General features: G+C 55.0%; 14 non-coding genes and 2 pseudogenes across 14 annotated transcripts; all 16 read left to right on the top strand.

The window, feature by feature from the left end:
- Window positions 1-367: 367 nt before the first annotated feature.
- Window positions 368-481, top strand: LOC140587146 (U5 spliceosomal RNA). The gene has a single exon (XR_011988898.1). It is a non-coding gene; the product is annotated as a U5 spliceosomal RNA (small nuclear RNA).
- Window positions 482-676: 195 nt separating this feature from the next.
- LOC140587069 (U2 spliceosomal RNA) lies at window positions 677-868 on the top strand. The gene has a single exon (XR_011988825.1). It is a non-coding gene; the product is annotated as a U2 spliceosomal RNA (small nuclear RNA).
- A 428-nt stretch (window positions 869-1296) lies between these two features.
- On the top strand, window positions 1297-1410 carry LOC140587145 (U5 spliceosomal RNA). Its single transcript, XR_011988897.1, has one exon. It is a non-coding gene; the product is annotated as a U5 spliceosomal RNA (small nuclear RNA).
- A 1979-nt stretch (window positions 1411-3389) lies between these two features.
- Window positions 3390-3615, top strand: LOC140587075 (U2 spliceosomal RNA; annotated as a pseudogene).
- A 456-nt stretch (window positions 3616-4071) lies between these two features.
- Window positions 4072-4185, top strand: LOC140587144 (U5 spliceosomal RNA). The gene has a single exon (XR_011988896.1). It is a non-coding gene; the product is annotated as a U5 spliceosomal RNA (small nuclear RNA).
- Window positions 4186-4380: 195 nt separating this feature from the next.
- On the top strand, window positions 4381-4572 carry LOC140587068 (U2 spliceosomal RNA). Its single transcript, XR_011988824.1, has one exon. It is a non-coding gene; the product is annotated as a U2 spliceosomal RNA (small nuclear RNA).
- Window positions 4573-5028: 456 nt separating this feature from the next.
- On the top strand, window positions 5029-5142 carry LOC140587142 (U5 spliceosomal RNA). The gene has a single exon (XR_011988894.1). It is a non-coding gene; the product is annotated as a U5 spliceosomal RNA (small nuclear RNA).
- A 195-nt stretch (window positions 5143-5337) lies between these two features.
- Window positions 5338-5529, top strand: LOC140587067 (U2 spliceosomal RNA). Its single transcript, XR_011988823.1, has one exon. It is a non-coding gene; the product is annotated as a U2 spliceosomal RNA (small nuclear RNA).
- A 426-nt stretch (window positions 5530-5955) lies between these two features.
- On the top strand, window positions 5956-6069 carry LOC140587141 (U5 spliceosomal RNA). Its single transcript, XR_011988893.1, has one exon. It is a non-coding gene; the product is annotated as a U5 spliceosomal RNA (small nuclear RNA).
- Window positions 6070-8048: 1979 nt separating this feature from the next.
- Window positions 8049-8274, top strand: LOC140587074 (U2 spliceosomal RNA; annotated as a pseudogene).
- Window positions 8275-8724: 450 nt separating this feature from the next.
- Window positions 8725-8838, top strand: LOC140587140 (U5 spliceosomal RNA). Its single transcript, XR_011988892.1, has one exon. It is a non-coding gene; the product is annotated as a U5 spliceosomal RNA (small nuclear RNA).
- A 195-nt stretch (window positions 8839-9033) lies between these two features.
- Window positions 9034-9225, top strand: LOC140587065 (U2 spliceosomal RNA). Its single transcript, XR_011988821.1, has one exon. It is a non-coding gene; the product is annotated as a U2 spliceosomal RNA (small nuclear RNA).
- Window positions 9226-9668: 443 nt separating this feature from the next.
- LOC140587139 (U5 spliceosomal RNA) lies at window positions 9669-9782 on the top strand. Its single transcript, XR_011988891.1, has one exon. It is a non-coding gene; the product is annotated as a U5 spliceosomal RNA (small nuclear RNA).
- A 195-nt stretch (window positions 9783-9977) lies between these two features.
- On the top strand, window positions 9978-10169 carry LOC140587064 (U2 spliceosomal RNA). The gene has a single exon (XR_011988820.1). It is a non-coding gene; the product is annotated as a U2 spliceosomal RNA (small nuclear RNA).
- A 427-nt stretch (window positions 10170-10596) lies between these two features.
- LOC140587138 (U5 spliceosomal RNA) lies at window positions 10597-10710 on the top strand. The gene has a single exon (XR_011988890.1). It is a non-coding gene; the product is annotated as a U5 spliceosomal RNA (small nuclear RNA).
- A 195-nt stretch (window positions 10711-10905) lies between these two features.
- LOC140587063 (U2 spliceosomal RNA) lies at window positions 10906-11097 on the top strand. The gene has a single exon (XR_011988819.1). It is a non-coding gene; the product is annotated as a U2 spliceosomal RNA (small nuclear RNA).

Here is an 11097-nt window from a genome sequence, read left to right as displayed (position 1 = left end):
TGACTGACTGACTGAGTGAGTGAGTGAGTGACTAATAGACTGAGTGCTGTGAGGGGGGGGGCCCTGTCTGTGCGTGGCCCCCGTTTCCCGCCGTTTTTCTTTTTTTTTTTTTTTTTTTTTTTTAAAGGAAGGTGACACACTGTTTGTGCGGTGGACAGCTGCGCTGAGGTAAGGCATGATGTCATCTTTGCCTTTTGAATTTCCCCTCATGTTTGTTAAAATGATTGCTGTCTTTTGAGAGGACAGGAGGACAGGGAGGAGTCGGGGCCCCGAGGACGGCGGCTGCGACGCCCCTGGGCATTCTACTCCGAGCGGGGGCGTCACGCAGGCCCGGCTAACGGCGACGGGCTTGGCGGCGGCCCCATATCGACTCGGGTCTCTCTTCATCCCGTATAAATCTTTCGCCTTTTACTAAAGATTTCCGTGGAGAGGGATAGCGATGAGTTCATGGTATTTTTGGAGGCTCTGCCCAAGCAGAGCTGCACTGCTGCTGTCAAAGGAAGACTGGGCCCGGCTTAGCGGCTGGCGTTAGGTGCCCGGTGGCGCGGCTGTGGTCTCCCTGGATCACGCGTGGACTCGCCGGGCGACACCTGCCAGAGGGGCTGGTGAGGGCTGAGCCGCGCCAGCTCCGTCGGCATCCCGCATGCCGGCGCCCGGCGGGGCGCAATTTGTGGGTATCGCTTCTCGGCCTTTTGGCTAAGATCAAGTGTAGTATCTGTTCTTATCAGTTTAATATCTGATACGTCCCCCATGGAGGGGACCACATATTAAACGGATTTTTGGAACAGGGAGCCGGAAGTGGGGCTTGCCCCGTCCGCTCCACGCATCGACCCGGTATTGCAGTGCTTCCGGGAATGGTGCACCTCTACTGCCCCCTGTTGTCGAAAGGCAGAACTGACTGACTGACTGACTGACTGACTGACTGACTGACTGAGTGAGTGAGTGAGTGACTAATAGACTGAGTGCTGTGAGGGGGGGGGCCCTGTCTGTGCGTGGCCCCCGTTTCCCGCCGTTTTTCTTTTTTTTTTTTTTTTTTTTTTTTTTTTTTTTTTAAAGGAAGGTGACACACTGTTTGTGCGGTGGACAGCTGCGCTGAGGTAAGGCATGATGTCATCTTTGCCTTTTGAATTTCCCCTCATGTTTGTTAAAATGATTGCTGTCTTTTGAGAGGACAGGAGGACAGGGAGGAGTCGGGGCCCCGAGGACGGCGGCTGCGACGCCCCTGGGCATTCTACTCCGAGCGGGGGCGTCACGCAGGCCCGGCTAACGGCGACGGGCTTGGCGGCGGCCCCATATCGACTCGGGTCTCTCTTCATCCCGTATAAATCTTTCGCCTTTTACTAAAGATTTCCGTGGAGAGGGATAGCGATGAGTTCATGGTATTTTTGGAGGCTCTGCCCAAGCAGAGCTGCACTGCTGCTGTCAAAGGAAGACTGGGCCCGGCTTAGCGGCTGGCGTTAGGTGCCCGGTGGCGCGGCTGTGGTCTCCCTGGATCACGCGTGGACTCGCCGGGCGACACCTGCCAGAGGGGCTGGTGAGGGCTGAGCCGCGCCAGCTCCGTCGGCATCCCGCATGCCGGCGCCCGGCGGGGCGCAATTTGTGGGTATCGCTTCTCGGCCTTTTGGCTAAGATCAAGTGCTGCTTTTTGGAGGGATTTTTATTGCCAGGTTTTTAGTGGAGGCAACAGCGAACCTAAAGCGTGACCAGCAGGTGGCTTGACCGCCGCTGCCACGGGGCTAGCTGTTGTCTCCTTTTAGCGCTTTTTTTATTTTGGGTAGCCCTTGCAAGCCTAACGTGCAGGTTCGGGTGGCTTGACCGCCGTTCCCGCAGGGTGAGCTTGGGGTTTTATTTCCAGCTTTTATTAGTTTAGGCACCCAGCTGGGACACGTCGACTCCCTGCCCGGCTCCCGAGGACTCTCTTGCCCACCATCGCCAGGATGTCCGGGAGCCCACACAGGACCGTCGTAGTCATCCGGCATACAGCAGCCTTCAAGTGGACTCACCAGGAGGAACCGGAGAGTTTCCCGGAGAGACTGACCTTCATCCGGGAGGTGCTCTTCGGCCTCCTGGGACTTACCATGGAAGACATCATCTGTGTGCAGCGCAACCAGTCTTCGGCCTTCTTCTATGTGACTTGCACTACGGAAGAGGGCTACAAGAAGATGCTGGTTGCATGCAGCCGCTTGGAGGAAGAGCTTCGCCGGATGTACTATGACGTGGAGCCACTGTGGAAGCTGGACCGGAGAGTGATCACCGTCCACGTCTTGGACCCCTTTGTTCCAGCTGAAGCGGTGGCTGCCTTCCTGGGCAGGTTTGTCGACGTGGTCCCTGGGCACAGGGACGTGAGAGACCAGCTGGGTGTCTGGACTGGGCGCAGGCAGTTCCGGGTGTGCCTGCGCCCCGACGCTAGCTCCCCTGACGGGTATAGCCACCCACCTGCTCATTTTATGATAGGTCGTTGCAAGGGCTACCTTTTTTACTCCGGGCAACCCTCCTCCTGCCGCTTGTGCCACGGCCTGGGCCACACCGCGGACTCCTGTACCACCATGAAGTGCTGGAGATGCCTGGACGTCGGTCACTTGGCGAAGGACTGCAAGGGCCCCCTCCGGTGTAACCTGTGCAGAGGTGAGGACCATCTGGCTCGGAGCTGCCCTCAGCGCAAACCGTCCTGGGCCGACGCCGTTACCCGGGGCTCGGCTGTGGACGGGGCCCGACAGCAGGCACTGCCGGGCTGCGCTGAGATGCACGGGGGAGCCGAGAGGGGAGCTGGGAACACCGAGGCTCAGCCCTTCGCCAGTGCCGATGGGGAGTCCACGGCCTCCAGTGCTTCTGTGGAGTCCCCAGGTAAGGGTCCATTGGCCGTGGCTGAAAAGCGCGCAACCTCTCCCTCCAGGTTTGTCCAAAGCAGGAGGAGGAAGAAGGCCCGGAGGAACGAGAACACTGCTTTAGGCCGAGAAGCGATTTCCCCTTTTGAGCAGATGGACTTACTAAGTGTTCTGGTCTCCCCACTTGAGAGACGGTCTTATCCAGTGCAGCAGGACATTGCAAATGAATGTTCTTTTTTAGCCACTGTTGAGTCTGGGGGAGACCTTAGTTTTAATGGGGATATGTCTGAGGATGATAATGTTTTACCTTTTTAAAGATTTTAGATTTTCTGCTATATTTATGGATTTAATACTGTTTTAATGGGTGTTGTAATGTTTTGAGTAGTTTCATATTTTAAGATTTGTATGTTATAAGGTGTCTTGTATTATTATGGCAGTAATATGTTTTTGTTAATTATGCTGTTGGATTAAGTTTGTGGGTATAAATGGGTTTTGATATGTGCTATTTTGATTAGTATTGATGTGGGTTTGTTTTAGTTAGTATGTGGAAAATGTTGGGTTTTTATAGTTTTATGTGTTGTTCTTAGATTGTAAGCAGAAATGTTGAATAAAGATGAATTAAAAAAAAAAAAAAAATCTGTTCTTATCAGTTTAATATCTGATACGTCCCCCATGGAGGGGACCACATATTAAACGGATTTTTGGAACAGGGAGCCGGAAGTGGGGCTTGCCCCGTCCGCTCCACGCATCGACCCGGTATTGCAGTGCTTCCGGGAATGGTGCACCTCTACTGCCCCCTGTTGTCGAAAGGCAGAACTGACTGACTGACTGACTGACTGACTGACTGACTGACTGACTGACTGACTGACTGACTGAGTGAGTGAGTGAGTGACTAATAGACTGAGTGCTGTGAGGGGGGGGGCCCTGTCTGTGCGTGGCCCCCGTTTCCCGCCGTTTTTCTTTTTTTTTTTTTTTTTTTTTTTTTTTTTTTTTTTTTTTTTTAAAGGAAGGTGACACACTGTTTGTGCGGTGGACAGCTGCGCTGAGGTAAGGCATGATGTCATCTTTGCCTTTTGAATTTCCCCTCATGTTTGTTAAAATGATTGCTGTCTTTTGAGAGGACAGGAGGACAGGGAGGAGTCGGGGCCCCGAGGACGGCGGCTGCGACGCCCCTGGGCATTCTACTCCGAGCGGGGGCGTCACGCAGGCCCGGCTAACGGCGACGGGCTTGGCGGCGGCCCCATATCGACTCGGGTCTCTCTTCATCCCGTATAAATCTTTCGCCTTTTACTAAAGATTTCCGTGGAGAGGGATAGCGATGAGTTCATGGTATTTTTGGAGGCTCTGCCCAAGCAGAGCTGCACTGCTGCTGTCAAAGGAAGACTGGGCCCGGCTTAGCGGCTGGCGTTAGGTGCCCGGTGGCGCGGCTGTGGTCTCCCTGGATCACGCGTGGACTCGCCGGGCGACACCTGCCAGAGGGGCTGGTGAGGGCTGAGCCGCGCCAGCTCCGTCGGCATCCCGCATGCCGGCGCCCGGCGGGGCGCAATTTGTGGGTATCGCTTCTCGGCCTTTTGGCTAAGATCAAGTGTAGTATCTGTTCTTATCAGTTTAATATCTGATACGTCCCCCATGGAGGGGACCACATATTAAACGGATTTTTGGAACAGGGAGCCGGAAGTGGGGCTTGCCCCGTCCGCTCCACGCATCGACCCGGTATTGCAGTGCTTCCGGGAATGGTGCACCTCTACTGCCCCCTGTTGTCGAAAGGCAGAACTGACTGACTGACTGACTGACTGACTGACTGACTGACTGACTGACTGACTGACTGACTGAGTGAGTGAGTGAGTGACTAATAGACTGAGTGCTGTGAGGGGGGGGGCCCTGTCTGTGCGTGGCCCCCGTTTCCCGCCGTTTTTCTTTTTTTTTTTTTTTTTTTTTTTTTTTTTTTTTTTTTTTTTTAAAGGAAGGTGACACACTGTTTGTGCGGTGGACAGCTGCGCTGAGGTAAGGCATGATGTCATCTTTGCCTTTTGAATTTCCCCTCATGTTTGTTAAAATGATTGCTGTCTTTTGAGAGGACAGGAGGACAGGGAGGAGTCGGGGCCCCGAGGACGGCGGCTGCGACGCCCCTGGGCATTCTACTCCGAGCGGGGGCGTCACGCAGGCCCGGCTAACGGCGACGGGCTTGGCGGCGGCCCCATATCGACTCGGGTCTCTCTTCATCCCGTATAAATCTTTCGCCTTTTACTAAAGATTTCCGTGGAGAGGGATAGCGATGAGTTCATGGTATTTTTGGAGGCTCTGCCCAAGCAGAGCTGCACTGCTGCTGTCAAAGGAAGACTGGGCCCGGCTTAGCGGCTGGCGTTAGGTGCCCGGTGGCGCGGCTGTGGTCTCCCTGGATCACGCGTGGACTCGCCGGGCGACACCTGCCAGAGGGGCTGGTGAGGGCTGAGCCGCGCCAGCTCCGTCGGCATCCCGCATGCCGGCGCCCGGCGGGGCGCAATTTGTGGGTATCGCTTCTCGGCCTTTTGGCTAAGATCAAGTGTAGTATCTGTTCTTATCAGTTTAATATCTGATACGTCCCCCATGGAGGGGACCACATATTAAACGGATTTTTGGAACAGGGAGCCGGAAGTGGGGCTTGCCCCGTCCGCTCCACGCATCGACCCGGTATTGCAGTGCTTCCGGGAATGGTGCACCTCTACTGCCCCCTGTTGTCGAAAGGCAGAACTGACTGACTGACTGACTGACTGACTGACTGACTGACTGAGTGAGTGAGTGAGTGACTAATAGACTGAGTGCTGTGAGGGGGGGGGCCCTGTCTGTGCGTGGCCCCCGTTTCCCGCCGTTTTTCTTTTTTTTTTTTTTTTTTTTTTTTTTTTTTTTAAAGGAAGGTGACACACTGTTTGTGCGGTGGACAGCTGCGCTGAGGTAAGGCATGATGTCATCTTTGCCTTTTGAATTTCCCCTCATGTTTGTTAAAATGATTGCTGTCTTTTGAGAGGACAGGAGGACAGGGAGGAGTCGGGGCCCCGAGGACGGCGGCTGCGACGCCCCTGGGCATTCTACTCCGAGCGGGGGCGTCACGCAGGCCCGGCTAACGGCGACGGGCTTGGCGGCGGCCCCATATCGACTCGGGTCTCTCTTCATCCCGTATAAATCTTTCGCCTTTTACTAAAGATTTCCGTGGAGAGGGATAGCGATGAGTTCATGGTATTTTTGGAGGCTCTGCCCAAGCAGAGCTGCACTGCTGCTGTCAAAGGAAGACTGGGCCCGGCTTAGCGGCTGGCGTTAGGTGCCCGGTGGCGCGGCTGTGGTCTCCCTGGATCACGCGTGGACTCGCCGGGCGACACCTGCCAGAGGGGCTGGTGAGGGCTGAGCCGCGCCAGCTCCGTCGGCATCCCGCATGCCGGCGCCCGGCGGGGCGCAATTTGTGGGTATCGCTTCTCGGCCTTTTGGCTAAGATCAAGTGCTGCTTTTTGGAGGGATTTTTATTGCCAGGTTTTTAGTGGAGGCAACAGCGAACCTAAAGCGTGACCAGCAGGTGGCTTGACCGCCGCTGCCACGGGGCTAGCTGTTGTCTCCTTTTAGCGCTTTTTTTATTTTGGGTAGCCCTTGCAAGCCTAACGTGCAGGTTCGGGTGGCTTGACCGCCGTTCCCGCAGGGTGAGCTTGGGGTTTTATTTCCAGCTTTTATTAGTTTAGGCACCCAGCTGGGACACGTCGACTCCCTGCCCGGCTCCCGAGGACTCTCTTGCCCACCATCGCCAGGATGTCCGGGAGCCCACACAGGACCGTCGTAGTCATCCGGCATACAGCAGCCTTCAAGTGGACTCACCAGGAGGAACCGGAGAGTTTCCCGGAGAGACTGACCTTCATCCGGGAGGTGCTCTTCGGCCTCCTGGGACTTACCATGGAAGACATCATCTGTGTGCAGCGCAACCAGTCTTCGGCCTTCTTCTATGTGACTTGCACTACGGAAGAGGGCTACAAGAAGATGCTGGTTGCATGCAGCCGCTTGGAGGAAGAGCTTCGCCGGATGTACTATGACGTGGAGCCACTGTGGAAGCTGGACCGGAGAGTGATCACCGTCCACGTCTTGGACCCCTTTGTTCCAGCTGAAGCGGTGGCTGCCTTCCTGGGCAGGTTTGTCGACGTGGTCCCTGGGCACAGGGACGTGAGAGACCAGCTGGGTGTCTGGACTGGGCGCAGGCAGTTCCGGGTGTGCCTGCGCCCCGACGCTAGCTCCCCTGACGGGTATAGCCACCCACCTGCTCATTTTATGATAGGTCGTTGCAAGGGCTACCTTTTTTACTCCGGGCAACCCTCCTCCTGCCGCTTGTGCCACGGCCTGGGCCACACCGCGGACTCCTGTACCACCATGAAGTGCTGGAGATGCCTGGACGTCGGTCACTTGGCGAAGGACTGCAAGGGCCCCCTCCGGTGTAACCTGTGCAGAGGTGAGGACCATCTGGCTCGGAGCTGCCCTCAGCGCAAACCGTCCTGGGCCGACGCCGTTACCCGGGGCTCGGCTGTGGACGGGGCCCGACAGCAGGCACTGCCGGGCTGCGCTGAGATGCACGGGGGAGCCGAGAGGGGAGCTGGGAACACCGAGGCTCAGCCCTTCGCCAGTGCCGATGGGGAGTCCACGGCCTCCAGTGCTTCTGTGGAGTCCCCAGGTAAGGGTCCATTGGCCGTGGCTGAAAAGCGCGCAACCTCTCCCTCCAGGTTTGTCCAAAGCAGGAGGAGGAAGAAGGCCCGGAGGAACGAGAACACTGCTTTAGGCCGAGAAGCGATTTCCCCTTTTGAGCAGATGGACTTACTAAGTGTTCTGGTCTCCCCACTTGAGAGACGGTCTTATCCAGTGCAGCAGGACATTGCAAATGAATGTTCTTTTTTAGCCACTGTTGAGTCTGGGGGAGACCTTAGTTTTAATGGGGATATGTCTGAGGATGATAATGTTTTACCTTTTTAAAGATTTTAGATTTTCTGCTATATTTATGGATTTAATACTGTTTTAATGGGTGTTGTAATGTTTTGAGTAGTTTCATATTTTAAGATTTGTATGTTATAAGGTGTCTTGTATTATTATGGCAGTAATATGTTTTTGTTAATTATGCTGTTGGATTAAGTTTGTGGGTATAAATGGGTTTTGATATGTGCTATTTTGATTAGTATTGATGTGGGTTTGTTTTAGTTAGTATGTGGAAAATGTTGGGTTTTTATAGTTTTATGTGTTGTTCTTAGATTGTAAGCAGAAATGTTGAATAAAGATGAATTAAAAAAAAAAAAAAAATCTGTTCTTATCAGTTTAATATCTGATACGTCCCCCATGGAGGGGACCACATATTAAACGGATTTTTGGAACAGGGAGCCGGAAGTGGGGCTTGCCCCGTCCGCTCCACGCATCGACCCGGTATTGCAGTGCTTCCGGGAATGGTGCACCTCTACTGCCCCCTGTTGTCGAAAGGCAGAACTGACTGACTGACTGACTGACTGACTGACTGACTGACTGACTGACTGACTGACTGACTGAGTGAGTGAGTGAGTGACTAATAGACTGAGTGCTGTGAGGGGGGGGGCCCTGTCTGTGCGTGGCCCCCGTTTCCCGCCGTTTTTCTTTTTTTTTTTTTTTTTTTTTTTTTTTTTTTTTTTTAAAGGAAGGTGACACACTGTTTGTGCGGTGGACAGCTGCGCTGAGGTAAGGCATGATGTCATCTTTGCCTTTTGAATTTCCCCTCATGTTTGTTAAAATGATTGCTGTCTTTTGAGAGGACAGGAGGACAGGGAGGAGTCGGGGCCCCGAGGACGGCGGCTGCGACGCCCCTGGGCATTCTACTCCGAGCGGGGGCGTCACGCAGGCCCGGCTAACGGCGACGGGCTTGGCGGCGGCCCCATATCGACTCGGGTCTCTCTTCATCCCGTATAAATCTTTCGCCTTTTACTAAAGATTTCCGTGGAGAGGGATAGCGATGAGTTCATGGTATTTTTGGAGGCTCTGCCCAAGCAGAGCTGCACTGCTGCTGTCAAAGGAAGACTGGGCCCGGCTTAGCGGCTGGCGTTAGGTGCCCGGTGGCGCGGCTGTGGTCTCCCTGGATCACGCGTGGACTCGCCGGGCGACACCTGCCAGAGGGGCTGGTGAGGGCTGAGCCGCGCCAGCTCCGTCGGCATCCCGCATGCCGGCGCCCGGCGGGGCGCAATTTGTGGGTATCGCTTCTCGGCCTTTTGGCTAAGATCAAGTGTAGTATCTGTTCTTATCAGTTTAATATCTGATACGTCCCCCATGGAGGGGACCACATATTAAACGGATTTTTGGAACAGGGAGCCGGAAGTGGGGCTTGCCCCGTCCGCTCCACGCATCGACCCGGTATTGCAGTGCTTCCGGGAATGGTGCACCTCTACTGCCCCCTGTTGTCGAAAGGCAGAACTGACTGACTGACTGACTGACTGACTGACTGACTGACTGACTGACTGACTGACTGACTGAGTGAGTGACTAATAGACTGAGTGCTGTGAGGGGGGGGGCCCTGTCTGTGCGTGGCCCCCGTTTCCCGCCGTTTTTCTTTTTTTTTTTTTTTTTTTTTTTTTTTTTTTTTTTTTAAAGGAAGGTGACACACTGTTTGTGCGGTGGACAGCTGCGCTGAGGTAAGGCATGATGTCATCTTTGCCTTTTGAATTTCCCCTCATGTTTGTTAAAATGATTGCTGTCTTTTGAGAGGACAGGAGGACAGGGAGGAGTCGGGGCCCCGAGGACGGCGGCTGCGACGCCCCTGGGCATTCTACTCCGAGCGGGGGCGTCACGCAGGCCCGGCTAACGGCGACGGGCTTGGCGGCGGCCCCATATCGACTCGGGTCTCTCTTCATCCCGTATAAATCTTTCGCCTTTTACTAAAGATTTCCGTGGAGAGGGATAGCGATGAGTTCATGGTATTTTTGGAGGCTCTGCCCAAGCAGAGCTGCACTGCTGCTGTCAAAGGAAGACTGGGCCCGGCTTAGCGGCTGGCGTTAGGTGCCCGGTGGCGCGGCTGTGGTCTCCCTGGATCACGCGTGGACTCGCCGGGCGACACCTGCCAGAGGGGCTGGTGAGGGCTGAGCCGCGCCAGCTCCGTCGGCATCCCGCATGCCGGCGCCCGGCGGGGCGCAATTTGTGGGTATCGCTTCTCGGCCTTTTGGCTAAGATCAAGTGTAGTATCTGTTCTTATCAGTTTAATATCTGATACGTCCCCCATGGAGGGGACCACATATTAAACGGATTTTTGGAACAGGGAGCCGGAAGTGGGGCTTGCCCCGTCCGCTCCACGCATCGACCCGGTATTGCAGTGCTTCCGGGAATGGTGCACCTCTACTGCCCCCTGTTGTCGAAAGGCAGAACTGACTGACTGACTGACTGACTGACTGACTGACTGACTGAGTGAGTGAGTGAGTGACTAATAGACTGAGTGCTGTGAGGGGGGGGGCCCTGTCTGTGCGTGGCCCCCGTTTCCCGCCGTTTTTCTTTTTTTTTTTTTTTTTTTTTTTTTTTTTTTTTAAAGGAAGGTGACACACTGTTTGTGCGGTGGACAGCTGCGCTGAGGTAAGGCATGATGTCATCTTTGCCTTTTGAATTTCCCCTCATGTTTGTTAAAATGATTGCTGTCTTTTGAGAGGACAGGAGGACAGGGAGGAGTCGGGGCCCCGAGGACGGCGGCTGCGACGCCCCTGGGCATTCTACTCCGAGCGGGGGCGTCACGCAGGCCCGGCTAACGGCGACGGGCTTGGCGGCGGCCCCATATCGACTCGGGTCTCTCTTCATCCCGTATAAATCTTTCGCCTTTTACTAAAGATTTCCGTGGAGAGGGATAGCGATGAGTTCATGGTATTTTTGGAGGCTCTGCCCAAGCAGAGCTGCACTGCTGCTGTCAAAGGAAGACTGGGCCCGGCTTAGCGGCTGGCGTTAGGTGCCCGGTGGCGCGGCTGTGGTCTCCCTGGATCACGCGTGGACTCGCCGGGCGACACCTGCCAGAGGGGCTGGTGAGGGCTGAGCCGCGCCAGCTCCGTCGGCATCCCGCATGCCGGCGCCCGGCGGGGCGCAATTTGTGGGTATCGCTTCTCGGCCTTTTGGCTAAGATCAAGTGTAGTATCTGTTCTTATCAGTTTAATATCTGATACGTCCCCCATGGAGGGGACCACATATTAAACGGATTTTTGGAACAGGGAGCCGGAAGTGGGGCTTGCCCCGTCCGCTCCACGCATCGACCCGGTATTGCAGTGCTTCCGGGAATGGTGCACCTCTA

The sequence above is a fragment of the Paramormyrops kingsleyae genome, unplaced genomic scaffold (assembly GCF_048594095.1).
Source record: "Paramormyrops kingsleyae isolate MSU_618 unplaced genomic scaffold, PKINGS_0.4 ups145, whole genome shotgun sequence".
NCBI lineage: Eukaryota > Metazoa > Chordata > Actinopteri > Osteoglossiformes > Mormyridae > Paramormyrops > Paramormyrops kingsleyae.
This window is presented reverse-complemented; position numbering and strand designations above follow the sequence as displayed.